A 19,581-nucleotide genomic window follows, 5' to 3' on the forward strand; every position below is an offset into this window, starting at 1 on the left:
TGTACTTGATACCCCAAAATAGGAAGCTATGAAATGTTGATAAAATACCAAATCCATGTGATTTCCTTCTATCGTTGTGTTTCTGGTACTTGTAAAATGTCATCATTTTCAGGTATATATAATACCTTATTTTTTAATCTTAATATTTTAAATGTTAACATATTTTTAGGAATCACTGATAGTAAAGTCATATTTAACTATGAAATAACTGTGGATAGAAGACAATATTTTAAAGCGTTATAAAGATTTCTCTATGTTTCAGAGTGTTCAGAAACTAATTAATTTCCATTTTATGCTAACATTATTATGTCCTTAAAATTAGGTAATTGAGACACATTTAATTTCCTTTTAGATTAGAGCTTTTGCTTTTATGATTTTCTCAACTATTCAAATTTGCACTTTTGATTTATGCTTTTTGTCTTCTTGTACTCTTTCATTATTCATTTTTATTTCTCTCTTTTCTCTCCTTTTGAATTATTATGTTATAGGCCACCATAAAATAGAAGAAAATTCCAGAATAGAACTCAGCTATTACATGCTAGATATAACTCTATATGCTAACTATCTTAGGACAAGTACATAGCTATAAGACGCATAATTATCTGTAATTATGCTTGTAAATTACAAAATAAAGTATAAGTTTAGAAGGTAGAAAAAATGTTACTGCCAGAGAAAACAAGAAGTGTTTTTCTAAAAGACTTCTTTTGGTTCTGCTTCATATATTATGATTGCATGTTCTCTCCAATGGGAGATCATTAGCATATCACATGAAAAAGATATGGGAAATTAATGCCTTCCTTTAGTGGGTTATATTTTAACATATGCATTTTGAATTACAAAATTCATTGATAGAATATCTAGTCTACAAATTAACATTTAACTTTAAAAAGATATGTGGAAGTAACTTTAAAGAATTTCTAAGATAGAAAGTTTTGATATATCCTGGAAATATGCATCTTATATGTTATTATGCAAGAAAAGCTTATTCCCCAAATATTCACATATCTCTGAATTGAAACAGCTTTTCAGTTCACACAGTTGAAAAAATAGAAATTTTAGAAATATGATTTTAAAGTGCTCATGTCAAACAGCATTCTTTATGCCTTCCGTGGCAAATTTAGTTAGGCACCAACTTTCAAACTTATAATTCCATGGCCACCTAGTTTATGAATCACCCCAGGTTATTTTAGGAGATGGTTTGGAGGAAAGACCATATTTTAAGATTAGATGACCTTAGCAACCAATATTCCTCCTCATAGACACCTTTCTGATTCAGATTCTATACGTGTGCTGGGCGGTCCTCTAACACTAACTTGGTTTTCAACCCAAAGACCTTTTTTTACTTTTGGCATGCAAATAACTTTGATGGTGACAGATGTCAACTAGACTTAATTGTGGATCATTTTCAATGTCTAAAAATATTAAATCACTATGATGTACACCTGAAACTAATAGGACATCGTATGTCAGTATACCTTTTTAAAAAATCTGCATTAGTGAATCCCCCCAGCTGACAGAAATCAGCCTTTTAGCATATGGGCAGTGGAGCTTCCCCTTCTAAACTGATGGCCGAGTTTCCAGATATACGGCATGGCGAGTCCAAATCTTGAAGTGTAGAGAACGACCCTCACAGTAGTCAAAGAAGTGTCGTGGACACAGCCTGGCCTCAGAAACCAGAATTACTGCGTTCGAATCCCAATCATGTCACTTTCTAACAACATGGCCATGGGCAAATTACTGAAATTCTTCCTGCTTTAGTTTCTATGTGTTTGAAATGGGGATAGGATGGAATCTACTCCTGAAATCATTATTGCACTATATGCTAACTAACTTGGATGTAAATTAGAGTAAATTAAAAACAATACAAAAATAACAAAACAGGGATAGTGATGATAGTTACATAGGGCTACAGAGATTGAATGAGTTAATTCATATAGAGCACTGATAACAGCGGATACTCGATAAACGGTAGCCATTGCTGTTATTATCATTGAGACCTTTGATTTTCAGCCTAAAACTGCCTCACGCCATTATTAAACTATCCAAGATGTTTTAGGCCACAAGAGTCTGACTTGGAAGTCCTCTGAGCTGCCATAGATAACATGCAAGTATTTCTGTTTACCAGAGGAGAGAATGCAAATGTATCTGCTTCATTGACAGACTTTTGGAAGCAATGTTTTTCTTTTAACATAAAGGGAACAAAATCCTAAGGGTTTTCCATTCTGCCTGTTAGCTTCAAATATTCCTGCTTTATCTGGTGAATAAACGTAAGCACTGTAGGAGGGCCTGGGTGGCTCATTCCGTTAAGCATCCAACGTCAGCTCAGGTCATGCTCTCACAGTTCAGGAGTTCGAGCCCTGCATCGGGCTCCGTGCTGACAGCTCGGAGCCTGGAGCCTGCTTTGGATTCTGTGTCTCCCTCTCTCTCTGCCCCTAACCCACTTGTGCTCTGTGTCTCTAGAAAACAAATAAACATTTAAAAAATTGTTTTTAATATAAGCACTATATCCTTGAGAGGAAAACCCTGAACTTCATCCTTACTGTAACTTGAGGCCTCGCTTGAGCTGGATTCTGCCTCTTTCCCATCTTTATCACATGACATTTACGTCACTTACTGCCTGTCCCCTACCCCCAATTTCTCATTACGCATCATGACCTTTCTTTCGGGTCATGAAATACTCAAGTTCTCTCTAGCCTCAGGACTTTTGTTCATGCTGTCCCCCTGCCTAACTAACATACTTCTCTTTAGTCACCCAGGCCTGTCATTTATTGGGATCCCACATCAGAGAGGTCTCCCATGACTGCACTATTTACAGCAAGTGCTTCTAATTCTTATCCTTTTTTAATGTCTCAGCCTCTTTGGGATCCTGATTATCGTTATCTCATGTTGCATCCCCCTGATTTCTGTTGACTTTAGAGAGGATGGAGTAGGGAGAAGAGTTGGGTCTTCTACCGTGTTCCATGAGGACCATGTCTGTCTTTTCAGTGTTATATTGTAAATGTCTAGCACCTAGTTGGGATTAAGTAAATGTTTACTGGTCATGGGTGAATGACCAAATAAATCCCTTCATACAAATTGTTTCATTGTTTCTAAATAGGAAATTTTTCTGACTTGCTTAACAAATAAATAACAGTTTAAATCGGTATGTTCATGATTCATATGTTCTTACATCTTATAGTTTCTTCCTAAGAATTTTTTTATCCAATTAACTTACTCTGCAAACATTTTTTTAATATAAAGAGAGTAAAGAAAAACTTTGGCTCATCCATGTGAAAATAATGACATTCTAAATTGTGATGGTTCGGATTTAGTTGTTCTATAGAATTAATTTAGACACTTAATTTGATCACCTCCCTTTGCTCTGAGCTTATAAGTAGGAAGTGTCTTATGTAATAATGCCTAATCTAATATAAAGCCTCCACAATCTCCAAACTTTATGGCAAGACTGGTTATCTTAAATCACAGGAAATACTACAATAATGTTCTTTCCATTAAAACATTGTTAAAGTGTTATTACTGTATTTAATACAGCTAATTCCCTTATGTCCAGGCTAGTCTTAAAAACATATTTGTTTACTCATGTTATATAAATAAGCACCAGACCTAAAGTCAAAACCTTATCTTAATGGCTTGCTATTTTAAGGAAAAAATATATAGAATGATTGAATGTTTTAAAAATAAGAAAAGGGACGCCTGGGTGGCTCAGTCGGTTAAACGTCCGACTTCAGCTCAGGTCACGATCTTGCGGTCCGTGAGTTCGAGCCCCGCGTCAGGCTCTGGGCTGATGGCTCAGAGCCTGGAGACTGCTTCCGATTCTGTGTCTCCTTCTCTCTCTGCCCCTCCCCCCTTCATGCTCTGTGTCTCTCTGTCTCAAAAATAAATAAACGTTAAAAAAAATTTTTTTTTAAATAAAAATAAGAAAAAAGAAAAAGCACTCACTTTGCCCTCCCCGTAACTCATGGGACCTTGCAATAATTTCCATTTTTAAAAGTAACATAGTATTTTCACTTTGAATACTTTTTGAAGGAAAACTGTATCCACCTGCAAGTGATAACAGGGGAATATTTTCTTTTTCTTTTCTTTTTTTTTTTACCTGACAAGCTAATCAGTTTCTTCCTTGGGAGTTTCTGACTGATGTAGCATATATTTTTTATATCCTGGCAGAACCTCTTTGATTTATTCTTCATTTGTAGCTACATTTAAGAAAAGAGACATGAGGGGCACCTGGGTGGCTCAGTTGGTTGAGCGTCCGACTTCAGCTCAGGTCATGATCTCACGGCTTGTGAATTCGAGCCCCACATTGGGCTCTGTGCTGACAGCTCGGAGCCTGGATCCTGCTTTGGATCTGTGTCTCCCTCTCTCTGCCCCTACCCCACTCGCATTCTGTCTCTGTCTCTCTCAAAAAGTAAATAAACATTTAAAAAAAATTTTTTTAAAGGGAAATTGGACATCAGGTAGTGATAGCAAAACATTCCCAGCAAGACGATTCCCAACAGTGCTTGTATATCAGGTACTTCTCACCATGACTGGAAGAGTTTCAAATGGTAGTGAATCAGTCACACCCAGACATATGCCATTAACACAGTCTAGGAGAAGCACTTCTGGAATGGTGGACTAAGGACCTCCAAAAATCCACTCTTGTGCATAACAGTGAGAACACTGGCAAAAAGTCATGAAAATCAATGTTGGCAGAACTGTGGATATTAACCCAAAACTTGCAACAATCCTTTGGTTATTTGTGCATTTATGCAAGAAAAACAGGAGAATCTCCATAAGAACTACAAGCTCCGTGGCTTTTCTTCTTCCCCATTCCCATCTTCATATCCCCAGCTCTACTGCACCTAGGAAAACAACAGCTTTATTCACTATAGTAGCTATGAAAACCAGCAGCCTGGCAGCCACTGGACAAGGCAGAACAGGTTTCGAGTCCCTGAAAAACACCATCCCCAGAGAATTGCCATTAATCGGCCGATTTGAAAACTTCCTGGAAAAGTTCTGTTTACAGGGCTTGTCTTTATTTGACCTGATTCAGAGCTCACTCTGTGGAAACAGCCCCAACACTAGGGCATTCCCCCCACCCCCATACACACACAAAATCAGCAGCCTTCGTTTCACGTCACTCTTGCCTGTGACAGTGACACCAGTTGAGGCTAACAAGAGCCTGATAAAAACACTTAAAGGGAGAAACTGGAGAATTAGATGTCAATGGGGAACTCTGAAAATCTCATGCAAACTCCTGGAAAGCTAGAACACAGCATGGGCAGGGTGGTGTGTATGCTCAGGAGAGACGTAAGAAGGCTTTTTTCTCTCACCTTTGGCTGACCGTGAGACAGCCCAAACAGGAAGCGGATATTAAGGCAATGTTTTAAAATGCCAGCCTGGGCATTGAAGGTGTGCCCCAACACAGAGCCCTGTGGCAAAGGCAGGAAGGTTTACTGGTTCAAGGAAATCTCCATCCAATCATTGCATACCTTCTAAGCTAACCAAGCACAGACCTAAGTGACTTCACATGACAAAGAATACATACTTTACATAATTTGACCAGGAAGGTCACAAAACAAGCAGATAGCAACAACAACCACAATGACAACAAAAATCCTAAAAGTAGAGAAAACATTCCAAATCCAGAGGTTTCACATTGTATTATTTAGCAAGCCTTTTTAATTGAAAGTCAGACATGACTTATTAGATAAAAGGAAATGGGGTAAATAAGCCTTTAGTGTGTGACTGTATGTTAACCTGACCATGAGTTAGGCTAGTATACTGGTTGTAGGTTTCAGAGGCTAAAATTTCCTCCAGAGACTTCCGAACGACAGACAGGTGGATACTGAGAATCACAACCATAGCAGAGACTCACAAGCAGAAGACTCCATGAGCAGAAACTCAGATGAAAACAGCTGTTGGGATAGGAGAACCTGAACTGTAATTGATGAATTTCTAGAGGTTCATTGTGGACAAGTCTCAAGGTTAAAAACTCCAGGGGATCCAGCGTGGGGATACACATTTCTTTTTTTTTTTTTAATATAATTTATTGTCAAATTGGTTTCCATACAACACCCAGTGCTCATCCCAACAGGTGCCCTCCTCAATGCCCATCACCCACCCTCCTCTCCCTCCCACCCCCCATCAACCCTCAGTTTGTTCTCAGTATTTAAGAGTCTCTTATGGTTTGCCTCCTTCCCTCTCTGTAACTTTTTTTCCCCCTTCCCCTCCCCCATGGTCTTCTGTTAAGTTTCTCAGGATCCACCTATGAGCGAAAACATATGGAATCATTCTCTACTGATTTATTTCACTTAGCGTAATACTCTCCAGTTCCATCCATGTTGCTACAAATGGTCAGATTTTGTTCTTTCTCATTGTCAAGTAGTATTCCATTGTATATATAAACCACATCTTCTTTATCCATTCATCCGTTGATGGACATTTAGGCTCTTTCCATAATTTACCTCCAGGATCCCTTTCAGGTTCTCACAGTGATCTCTAAGAAGAAGAGAGCCTTTTTGAAATACATCACAGCATTCTGTTCTTCTTAATAAGTCTTGACCTCGAGAGCAACCGTTTGACCATAGTCTAACCAATTAAGCTTTAATCAAAGCCTAACTAACCTAGGGGAAGGGAAATACCCAACTCTACCCCCCCTCTAGCCATCCTGTCCCACTTAAGGGGGCAAAAAACTAGGAAGCGCTTGCAAGGTTCACAACGAGAAGCAACAGCTCACTCAAAGCCTGAGACCTAATCACAGGACTAGAGAACACTTCCTCTCCCCAACACATTACCACCACAGTACGAAAGACCTATTTACTCAATTTCTTTTACTCAGTACATTATGTCAGGCTTTCAATAGAAAATTACAAGGCATACTAAAGGTGAAAAAATAGTTTGAAGAGCTACAGCAAGCATCAGAACCAGACTTAGATATGGCAGTGATGCTGGACTTATCAGACCATGAATCTAAAACAACTATGATGAATAGGATGAGGGCTCTAATGGAAAAAATAGACAATATGCAAGAACAAATGGGTAATGGGGGCGCCTGGGTGGCGCAGTCGGTTAAGCGTCTGACTTCAGCCAGGTCACGATCTCGCGGTCCGTGAGTTCGAGCCCCGCGTCGGGCTCTGGGCTGATGGCTTAGAGCCTGGAGCCTGTTTCCGATTCTGTGTCTCCCTCTCTCTCTGCCCCTCCCCCGTTCATGCTCTGTCTCTCTCTGTCCCAAAAATAAATAAACGTTGGAAGAAAAAAAATTTTAAAAAATAAAAAAAAATAAAAAAATAATAAAAAAAAAGAACAAATGGGTAATGTCAGCAGAGAGATGGCAAATCTAAAAAGAGTAAAAAAGAATTGCTCGCCTAACGGGTTCATTGGTTTAATGGGTTCATTAGATATGTCAATAAAATCTTTCAGAACTGCAAAGCAAAGAGAAAAGACTGAAAACCTGGAACAAAATATCCAAGAACTATGGGATATCTACAAAATATGTAACAGACATATACAGAAGAAAGAGCGAAAAGGACAGAAGAAATATTTGAACCAATAATGACAGAATTTCCCCACCTACCCATATATTCACAAAACTCAGAGAACACAATGATAATTGCCAAGGAAGGAAGGCGGAAGGAAGGGATGGAGAAAACACTACACCTAAGCATTAAAGAGAAGGAAAAAAAGTCTTGAAAAAAGCCAAAATAAATAAAACACTTTCCCCATGGAGTTGCAAAATAAGGATTAATTGACTTCTCCTCCTCAGAAACCATGCATGTAACAAGAGAGTGGAGTGAAATATTTAAAGTGTTGGGGGCCTGAGGGAATAAAGAAAAGAAGTTTTTCTTAAGAAATATTTTAAGTGTTGAGAAAAAAGCCACCAACCTGAGCTTTGTATCCTGTGAAATTATCATTCAAAAGTGAAAAAGAAATAAAGATTTTCTCAGACAAACGAAACTTGAGGGAGTTTCTTGCCAATAAACCTGCCTTACAAGAAATGTTAAAAGAGGTTCTGCAGAGAAGAAACAGAGTAACATCAGTAACTCAGATCTACATAAAGAAAGAAATAGCGTTAGAGAAGAAATAAGTGAAGGTGAAATTAAAGATTTTGTTGTGATTATTCTTAATTTATCTAACAAATGACAGTTTGCCCAAAATAACAATAGCTACGATGTACTAGGTGGTTATAGCTTGCTTATGTATAAGTGAGACGCGGGACAGCAATAATACAAGAGGCAGGAGGAAGGAATTAGAAATACATTGTTATTATAAGATAATTGGACTACCCATGAAGTACTACAGTGTTATTTGAAAGTGCACTTGGATTAGTTCCAAGTGTGTATTGCAATTCCAAGACAACTACTAAGAAAGCCAACAAAAAAATAAACAAAAAAACCTAAAAAGGCAAGTATAATTGATATGCTAAGAAAAGAGAGAAAATGGAACATATAAAATGCTTAATTAAAACTACAAAAGGCAGAAGAAGGGTGGAAGACAAAAATAGAAACAAGGAGCAAGGACAACAAATAGACAATAGTAACCAATATGGTAGCTATTAATCAAGTTATATCAGTAATCATTTTAGGTGTCAATGGTCTAACTGTATCTATTTAAAGTTAGACCATTAAGTCTAACTTAATCCCCAGCTCTACTGCACCTAGGAAACTGCACCTAAGGTGCAGTTTTGATTTACTGAGTAAATCAAAAAACAAGAGTAAATCAAAAAACAAGACACAGCTGCATGGTATCTACAAGTAATCTTCTTGAAATATAAAGATACATAGATTAAAAGTAAAGGGATAGAGAAATATATGTCGTGCTAACACAAATCAAAAGAAAGGTGAAGTCGTTCTGTTCATTTCAGACAGAGAAGACTTCTCCAGGAAGACATAATAATCCTTAATGTGTATGTGCCTAGTGACAGAGAATCAAGATTTGAGGCAGCAGCTGTTAAAACTGCAAAGCAAAATGGATAAATTCAGTTGTTAGTTGAAGAATTCAGCACCCCTCTATCAGAAATGGAGAGAGCCAGTAGGCAGAAAATCCATAAGGACATAGTTGAATTCAACAGCACCATCAATGAACTGGATATAATGGACATCTATGGACAAGTTCATCCACCAACAGGAGATCATAGATTCTTCTCAAGCTCACTTTGAAAATTCACCAGCAAAGACCACATTCTGAGCTATAAAACACATCCTAACAGATTTAAAAGAATAGAAATCGTGCAGTATATGCTCTTGAACCCACCATGATGTCTAAAATAAAAAGGATGAGCTATAACAAGTGTTGGCAAGAATGTGGAGGTTTTGGAACCCTTATACATGGCTGGTGGGAATGTGAAATGGTGCAGTCACTTTGCAAAACAGTCTGGCATTTCCTCAAAATGTTAAACATAGAGTTACCATATGACCTAGTAATTTGACTCTTCAGTTTATACCCCAGATAACTGAAAACATATGTCCACACAAAAACTTGTTCATGAATATTCACAGCCGCATTATTCAGAATAGGCAAAAAGTGGAAACAATGCAAATGTCCTCCACCTGGTGAGTGAATAAACAAAATATGATACATGCAAACAAAATGTCACAGATCCATACAATAGAATATTATTTGGCAACAAAAAGGAATGACATACTGATACGGCTACAAAATGCGTGAACCTTGAAAACATTATGCTAAGTGAAAGAAAACCGTCACATACATATTGTATGATTCTATTTATATGAAATGTCTTGAACAGACAAATCTATAAAGACAGAAAAATAAGTTAGTAGTTACCAAAGGCTGGAGGAAGGGGGAAAGGAGAGAGACTGCTATTGGGCATGATGTTTTTTTTTTACAGCAGCGGGGAGATGAAAATGTTCTGGAATTAAGTTGTACAACTCTGTGGATATACTAAAAGTCACTGAATTTGACACTTCAAAGGGGAATTGGGGAGCGGGGCGGGGGGGGGGGACATGAATTCTATCTCTATAAAACCATTCTAATGAAAACATGGAGTGCCTGGGTGGCTCCGTTGGTTGAGCACCCAACTCTTGATTTTGGCTCAGGTCATGATCTCACAGTTCATGGGTTCAAGCCCCGCATTGGACTCCACTCTGACAGCACGGAGCCTGCTTAGGATTCTCTCTCTCCCTCTCTCTGCCCCTCCCCTGATCATGCTCTCTCTCTCTCTCTCTCGATAAATAAATTAACAAAGAAGAAAACTTAAAATAATTAAAATGCACACACACACAATACACTACTGAATGCGTATGGGTTCTGAAAAACTTATGCTAATCTACATGATCTCAATGTACAGAATTACTGTACTGTTGTCAAATAGAATTAAAGGCTGGCCTCTTTTTAGATTTTGCCAGTATTCAAGTCTAAGGAATGAAAACCATATCCACCAAGGTACTCGTGCTCTGAGAAGTGGCTATAGATGGTTCATTGCTATGGCCTAACTGAACTATCAGAAGTAGCTTTGGAAGGTGTTATGAACTGAATTGTGTTGCCCCAGAATTCATAGGTTGAAGCCCAGACTCCTGGCACCTCAGCTACTGTGTTTGGACACAGGGCCTTTAAAGAGGTAATTAAGTGAAAAGAGGTCATTTGGATGGGTCCTAACCCATTATGACTGGAGTCCTTAATGGTGAGGAGATAGGACACAGACACACATGAGGAAGGAACACATGAAGACCCAGGAAAAGACAATCTATGGGCCAGGGAGAGAGGTTCAGAGAAGAAGCAACCAACCAACATCTTGATCTTGGACTTCCAGCCTCCAGAATTAAGAAAAAATTAATGTCTGTCCTTTAAGCCACGCAGTCTGTAGTATTTGTTACGGCGGCCCTCGCAAACTCATTCAGAAAGGAAAGAGTTAGAATACTGTCTCTGCAACTCCCGCCAAGAGAATTAGCAAAGTTCCATGCTTTAAAATGTAAGGTCTAAGATATTATCAGTATTCACGAAACCGTGTGTTTTTTTCAGCTAGTGCGGTTTGGTTTCATCTACTCCATTGCCCGTGGCATCAACCTTGATCTCTTTGCCTTTAGGCTAACGGGCCCGTAAAGAATCCCTGGTACCCAGAAAGTAGGAAGAATTCCACCTAAGAGGATAAACTCCCCCTGCAGCAATAGCTGTAGCATCAATTAGCTCGAGGGGAGCAGAAAGGCTGGAGTCACTAGACTTGCTGTCATTGCAATGCCATTAGCAGATGACTTTCTTTCTTAAGGGTTTTTGAAGTCATTCTCAGTGAAAGCTATCTCCGAGGCCGCTTTCTGGAACTGTTCGTACCGTCTGCATACAACTGTTTGCTCTCGAGGGGAGGAAAGAATTAGCATGTAGATGGCCCTCACGTGCTCCAGCCGTGCAAGGGAGCCATGTCAGGGAGAGTGAGCCATGGGGTTGATGCTGGCTGGGGAGGCACGGGGGTCCAGACTGGGCATTACTCTGCGGTCCATGTTAAAGTTTTTGGTCTTAGTCCTAAGAATATTCAAATCAACAGCTTAAATTGACAACCATGTTAACCACTTACACATTTCTTTAAAGCCTTTTTCAAATTCCTACCTTATTTTACATCCAAGGCCACCTTATTAAATGGCTAAAGCAGACAAGGATACATTTTACAGTTCTGAGACCCAGAGAAGCCAACTTACACATTGTCAGAATTTGAGTTTGAGATAAGGTAAAATTTAATTACTTTAAGCTAATGCCAGAAATATAGGATATATGAAGACTACTTAAAGAAATAGTTTCTTTGATTTTAATTATTTATAAATAGATATTGTTTGTCAGTTTGGGGTCTCCAGGTATTAGTGGGTAATTAAAACTAATTTGTAATCTGTTTGTCATATTTTATAAAAACAAATGTGTTTTTTTTAATGTTTATTTATTTTTGAGAGAGATAGACAGAATGTGAGCAGGGGAGGGAGAGAGAGAGAGAGGGTGTCGTAGAATTCGAAGCAGGCTCCAGGCTCTGAGCTGTCAGCACAGAGCCTGATATGGGGCTCGAACTCACGAACCGTGAGATGGTGACCTGAGCCAAAGTTGGACACTTAACCGACTGAGCCACCCAGGCGCCCCTAAAAACAAATGTTTTTAAATTGCCAAGAAATGCTTCTTTCAAGAATGTTTAGCAATACACTCTAAAAATTGATATTTTACATTATAAAGTCAGTTACTTACGAATGTGTTGTCACTGTCATTTATTTCACCTTTTAGTGGTGTTTCTGGTTGTTAGTAATATTAGCAAAAAAGTAAGAAACTATATTTGTCCACGCATTTCTCCTTCTTTGGGTACTTTTGTATTTTAGGGTGAAAGTGTAAAGTCCTTTTCACAGATGCTTATGCTCCCTGCTTTAAAATAAAAATGCTGGGTGCCTGGGTGGCTCAGTCAGTTAAGCATGTGACTTGGGCTCAGGTCATAATCTCGCAGTTCATGAGTTCGAGTCCCACATCGGGCTCTACACTGGTGGTGCACAGCCAGCTTGGTATTCTCTCTCTTTCTCTGCCGCTTCCTCACTGGCACTCTCTCTCTCTCTGTCTCTCTCTCTCAAAATAAATAAATAAACTTAATGAAATAAAACAAAATAAAAAACCACTTTGCTCCTTATGTTATTCCCCAACCCCACCCCCACAAAGCTAGGGAAAAAAAGGACTGTAATCATGCTTATCTACCGCTCGAACAGGTGAGAGGAGAAAAACATCCAGCCTTCTCTTGCAAGGCTGGCTCTCACAGCAATGCTTTGTCCTTAATGTCACCTCTTCTGACCCACCCACCCCCCCCCCCCCCCCCCCCAGGCAGGATAGGAGTCAAGAGCTACCACTTCCCTCGGGGAAACTGCCATCCATGGGGATATATGGAGAATCTAGAAATGAGGCCGGGAACTACTTGCTCCTTGCCAAAGCCAGACCTATGTGAGCCGCACATGTAGAACTTGAAATGCAAGGAAACCCTAATGGAACTATCACCTTGCTGTCAGCTATAAATCCCCTCCCTCTCCTTCCTTTTGTCTGCATTACTGCAGCCTTTAAAAACCCTTGCGTTCCCAGTGGTACTTTGTAAGCAACGTGTTTATGTATGGAAGGAAGAGAGAGGATTGGAGATTTAGAGTCCAATTAACTTTGCGCCTGAGGATTGCTGGATAACTCTGAACTAGTCATTCTGCTCGAGTAAACCAAGTAAGAATACTTAAGGTTAGTGAAGATTGTAAAATGTGGCGGTGCACCAGAAGCCAGGTGCTATGATAATTTTTCCTTCCCTGTATCCTATTTACAATAGAAAGCATCGTGAATGTACTTCCCACCCCACATTTGTGCAGTACACAATCTACACAACCAAATATGACAACTCTGGTTAGAGATAAATGGGTTAGAGAATTATGTGGGTGACATTCATTTAAAGTACAAGAATGCCTAACTTACCCCAAATCAATTGGCTTTTAAAACTCTTAGGACTATCTAGGGAAGATATTAGAAGTTTGCATTAATTAATTATTAAATAATACCTACCACTCCTTCCGTCCACATGTGTATCCTATGATTTTGGAGGTGAATATCAAAATTATAATCCCCAGGGCACTGATACGGTCCCCTGCAATAACTACTGACCTACAACCAAGTATATACCCCCAAATGCTGACAATAGGATGTAGCAGAAGGAAAATTTTAACTCAAATATCGTGACCTATTGTGCCCAATAATCAAACACCATTAAGAGTAATTTGTAGTGGGGCGCCTGGGTGGCTCAGTCGGTTAAGCGTCCGACTCTTGATTTTGGCTCAGGTCGTGATCTCATGGTTCATGAGCGTGAGCCCCACGTCAGGCTCTGTGCTGACAGTGCGGAGCCTGCGTGGGATTCTCTGTCTCCCTCTCTCTCTGTCCTTCCCCTGCCATTGCTAGGTCTCTCTCTCAAAATAAATAAATAAACTTTTTTTTTTTTTAAAGAAAATTTGTGGAGACTTCCACTTCTATAAAGATAGACATGGTTGTCTCTTTCCTCTTGCTAGCCACATCTAAAACCCCTGGACATAATACATAAAACAGATAGAAGGGGGGCACCTGGGTGGCTTAATCGGCTTAGTGTCCCACTCTTGGCATGGGCTCAGGTGATGATCCCAGGGTCATTGTGTCAAGCCCCGTTTCAGGCTCCATGCTCACCCTGAGATTCCCTTTCTCCTTCTGCTCCTCTCACCTGCTTGCACTCTCTATCTCTAAAATAATAAAAAAAAATAAATAAGTTACATGTTTTAAAAAAGGCAGAGGAATCTGAAAGCTGGAGAGAAAAAGACAGACAAGCTAAAGACCTCAAACCTAAGGAATGGCAGAATGGCTCCATTCGAAAAACCACCTGCTATGCAAAAGACCAAGGAAACCTCAACTTGCACAACAAAGAGGCAATCAGCAGATGCCAACATCAAGATGACACGGATGTTAGAATTGTCAGACAAGGACTTTAAAGTAGCCATCATAAAAATGTTTCTGAGTAATTACAAATGCACTTGAAGCAGACGAAATAATGGAAAGTCTTAGCAAAGACACAGAAAGTGTTAGCAAAAGAACTATGATATAAACCTTGTACCTTCTACAAAAAGTAAGTCAAAACAGATCATGAACGGAAGCGTAAAATGTAAAACTATAGAAGTTTTTGTAATGTGAGAGAAAATCTTCGTGATCTAGGGGTAGGCAAAGACTTCTTAGACTTGACATCATAAGGATTATTTCTTAAAAAAAAAAAAAAAACAATAGATTGGATTCCATCAAAGTTAAATTTAAAACCTTTGCTCTGTGAAAAGACCCTGTTAAGAAGACGAAAAACAAGCTACAGACTCAACGATATCTGACAAAGACCTTATTTAAATCTGACAAAGATCTAAAATATACCAAGAACTCTCCTAACTCAAAAGTAAAACAAAACCCTAACAATCTTCGTAGAAAAAAGACACTCCCGGAGAGGTTATATGGATGGTAAATAAACACAGGAGAAAATGCTTAACATCATTCGCTCTGGTAGATAGAATAATGCCCGGTCATCCGATCTCCAGAACCTGGGAATATGTTATCTCATATTCAAAAGGAACCTTGCAGACGTGATTAAGTAATTAAGGATCTGGAGATAAGATTGCCCTACATTATGCAGGTGGGCCTGATGTAATCACAAGGTAGGGAGGCAGGATCAAGGAAGAGAGAAGACACTATGAAATGATATGAAGACAGAAAAAAGACCAGGAGCCAAGGAATGTAGGCAGTCTCTAGAGGTTGGGAAAAGGAGGGAAACGGATTCTCCCCTAGAGCCTCCAGAAGAGACGTAGCCCTGCAGACCCGTTTTAGATTTCTGACCTCCTGAATTGTAAGAGAATAAATTTATTTATCTTTTCAGGCACTGTTTGTGATAATTTGTTATAGCAGCAATAGGACATTAACACAACTAGAAACATGCAAATTGAGACCACAATGAACTCTTACTGTGGACCCACGAGAACAGATAAAATCTGAAGGATAGTAACAATACAGGTGAACATGTACAGAAACCAGATCTCCCATACATTGCTAGGAGAGATGTAAATGATACAGCCTGTCTTGAAAATTATTTGGTAGTGTCTTTAAAAATTAATCATACGTTTACCATATGATCCAGTATTGTGCTCCTGGGCACTCATCTCAGATAAATTAAAATTTACGTCCACCCAAAAACTTGTGCACAATGGTTCATAGCAGTTTTATTCGTAAAAGCCAAAAACTGGAAACAATCAAAATGCCCCTCAGTAAGTGAATGGTTAAACTACGATACATCCATACCATAGAATACTACTAGGGAAGAAACGGGGATGAACGATTGATACACTCAACACCTTGAATGGATCCAGAGCATTATGCCCAGTAAACAAAGCCAATCTCATATTATTCCCTTTGTATGACATTCTCAAAATGACACAGTTAGAGAGTAAGAAACCAGATTAGGGACTGCCTGAGATTAAGGATAATGGGCACTGGCAGTGAGCGTAAGCTATACCTGAGGGAAATATAATGTAATATGGCGTGAGGGAAATCTTCGTGGTGATGGAATTGTTACCGTATGTTGAATTACGGTGATGGGGGGCACCTGGGTGGCTCAGTCGGTTAAGCGTCCGACTTCGGCTCAGGTCACGATCTCGCGGTCCACGAGTTCGAGCCCCGCGTCGGGCTCTGGGCTGATGGCTCAGAGCCTGGAGCCTGCTTCCGATTCTGTGTTTCCCTCTCTCTCTGCCCCTCCCCCGTTCATGCTGTGTCTCTCTCTGTCTCAAAAATAAATAAATAAACATTAAAAAAAAATTAAAAAAAAAAAAAAAAAGAATTATGGTGATGGTTGTCCAAATGTATGCCTGATAAAACCTATACATACAACTGTCAAGGCACTGATTTGAAAGTGTGCTGTAATTCTGTGAGACATAACCCTTGAGGAACAACAGGCAGAGGATACCTGAAAACCTTTTTTGTGCTCTCTTTGTGACTTCCTCTGAATTTATAATTAATATTTTTAAATTAAAAACATTGTGGCGAAAGGTAGAAAGGGGCCAACGGATATCTTTCCAAAAGAGACAGGTAAAAGTGTAATGAATTATGATGGTTTGTTTAGGAAGACTAAGATACAGGTATTCAAGAGAGAAGGGTTTTCTAATTCTTATTTTTCATACCATGTCTCCATTTTCCTCCCAATTTGAAATACATCATGCACACAGAAGAATATAGAAAATGCATATTTACCAATCACCCAAGACTATGAACGTGCCACTGCCTTAGAAGGCCCCTGTTTGTGAGTGTTATTACAGCCCCTGTGTGCTCCCCGAGATAATCACGTTCTGGTTTTTGTGACAATCATTCCTCTGCTTTAAAAGTTTCCTTCCCATGTATGTAGCTCTAAACAGTTGTTCGTTCAGCCTTGTCTGTTCTGAGCTTTGTTTAAATGGAAGCATACTGCTTGGGTTCTTCTGCCAGTCACTTCTTTTGCTACCGTTATGTCTTTGAGGCTTATCCTTGATGACTCTGTCTGTGTTTAGTTCACTTTCAGTGCTAAATAGTATTCTCTGAATGACATGACCACAGGTGAACATTCAGGTTTACCGCTCTTGGATATTAGGCACAACCGTCTTCTCTCTTCCTCTTAGGAGCAAGTCTGACCAGAGAGAATGTGTGCTCAGTTGTTTTCAACCAGGTCCAGCTGGGGACTGAGACTAGATCAGTAGCTGACTTCTGCTGGACTGCCATGTTAGGAGAAAGCAACTAGCTTGAGTGTTTACCCTGTCGTAGGCACTATGCTGGAGGCTCACTTGTTTAATCTTTAAGATCAATTTTAGAATTATTTTGTTCAGTGGGAAAAAAATGGATTGTATTAATGTATTAATTTGGGAATAGTAATTATCCTTCTTATATTTATTCCTCTTGTATAAAAACTAGTGATACCTGCTTTCTCTTACTGGATACAAGTTGATTCTTTGAATCAGTAGGATATTTTCCCCATATAATTTATTAATATTGCCATTTATCCCAAGGTAGTGCATTTGTTCTTAATGAGAAAAAGAGAGAGAGAGAGATGTATGTATAATGTGTGCGTATGTCTTTTTCTTTTTAAGTTCTATCGTTTGATGTGTTCAAGCGCTACAAAGATATATATTACATATGTGCCTACATGTGTATGTGGAGATATGTATATCATATGTAAAAATATGCATATTTTGTATAAATATAATATGTACATATTTTATAGAGAGATTGGACTTATATATTTAGAGACATCTATACCTCTAGTGTCTGATATACTCTTATCAACTCTAAGATGCTCTCAACTCATTCTGTTGGGTTTTTTTTATAAAAAAAACACATGTAAGTTACATCACATGTAAACAATAATGATCATTTGTTCTATTTTACTACACACATACAACTTTTTTCTGTTTTTTTTGTTTTGTTTTATTTTGTTTTGCTCTTCTAGAATTTCAAGAACAATGCTAAATAGAGAATAATTCAAATGCTTTCTTCATCCTACGTATGACATTGGATATAGATTTGAGACCAATTCATTGATTTATTAAGGATAATTAGTTTGATGGGGCGCCTGGGTGGCTCAGTCAGTTAAGCGTCCGATCTCGCGGCTCAGGTCACGATCTCGCGGTTTGTGAGTTTGAGCCCCGCGTTGGGCTCTGTGCTGACAGCTCGGAGCCTGGACCTGCTTGCTTTGGATTCTTTGCCTTCCTCTCTCTCTGCCTCTCCCCTGCCCATGTTCTGTCTCTCTCTCTCTCAAAAATAAACATTAAAAAAAATTTTTTTTAAGAATTAGTTTTTAAATAATTAATTTCCACAGTCATCTTTACATTGCCTCTACCTACTTGCCTCAGGTTTTGAATTAGTTGTTCTGAATTAATTCTTAAAGTAAATGCATTAAAGACAACCAATTTTTGTCGAAGGAACATATTGACCACATTCCATAAGTCCTACTATGTAATATTCCACTTTTATTATTTTAAAAGTCAGTTATTTAATTTTTAAAATATCTTCTTTTACCAATGGTTATTTTGGGAGGTAAGTTTTTTTGAGTTTTGTGAATTTTTGGCTTTGAACTCATTGTTAATTTATCTTTGAGATGAATAACTACCCATTTTGTTCGTTATGGAATGATAAAAATATTATACCATCTATATAAAATATTTAAATTTGGTTTATGTGGCAAAAATATACAGATATGGACAGGAAAGTTACAAACCGTCCTCAGGAAAGAGGCTGCCTCTGGAGAGAGAAACTTGGAGAGGGCAGAGTCCAGGGGAAGTAATATGGGGGTTTTAAACTTACCTGGAATATTTTATTTATTTAAAAATAATTGCTGAAGCAATCATGACAGAAGTTAACATCTACGAATCTGGGCCATAGACACCCGAATATATCCCATATTATTCCGTGTACTTTTCTGTTTATTCTAATAATTTCATTAAATGAAACTTGCTTTTTACCCAACATTATATTTTGATACATATAAGGCAAATTTATTCATTTTAGCTTCCATTTAGAATTCTATCAGTTACGTGTCCATTCCCCTGTTTCCATTGCTATAATGAATATCCTCATGTGTTTTTTTTTATTTTTAATTTTTTTTTCAACATTTTTTATTTATTTTTGGGACAGAGAGAGACAGAGCATGAACGGGGGAGGGGCAGAGAGAGAGGGAGACACAGAATCGGAAACAGGCTCCAGGCTCCGAGCCATCAGCCCAGAGCCTGATGCGGGGCTCGAACTCACGGAGCGCGAGATCGTGACCTGGCTGAAGTAGGACGCTTAACCGACTGCGCCACCCAGGCACCCCTATCCTCATGTGTTTTTTATGCAAGGGTTAAGGTATATACCTGAAAATGGGAATGCTTGTCTTCAACTTTACTAATTATTACCAAATTACTTTCCCAGGTGGTTGTATTAATTTCCACTTCTGCCAAGAGTCGATGAAAGTTTCCTCTTTCATCTCGTGCTTGCTAATGCCTGGTATGAATCAACTATTAAATTTTAGAGCATGAAATGTTGTCATTGTAGTTTTAGATGTTTATTTATTTTTGAGAGAGAGACAGAGCATGAGCAGGGGAAGGGCAGAGA

General features: G+C 38.7%; 1 long non-coding RNA gene across 1 annotated transcript in view; it reads left to right on the top strand.

Annotated features, from left to right (window-relative positions):
- The window catches only part of LOC147583555 (uncharacterized), a 225,010-nt gene that overhangs the window by 138,068 nt on the left and 67,361 nt on the right, over window positions 1-19,581 (top strand). The gene's annotated exons all lie outside the window — the stretch shown is intronic.

This window comes from Puma concolor, chromosome A2 (genome assembly GCF_028749965.1).
Source record: "Puma concolor isolate L17-30 chromosome A2, mPumCon1.1.hap2, whole genome shotgun sequence".
NCBI lineage: Eukaryota > Metazoa > Chordata > Mammalia > Carnivora > Felidae > Puma > Puma concolor.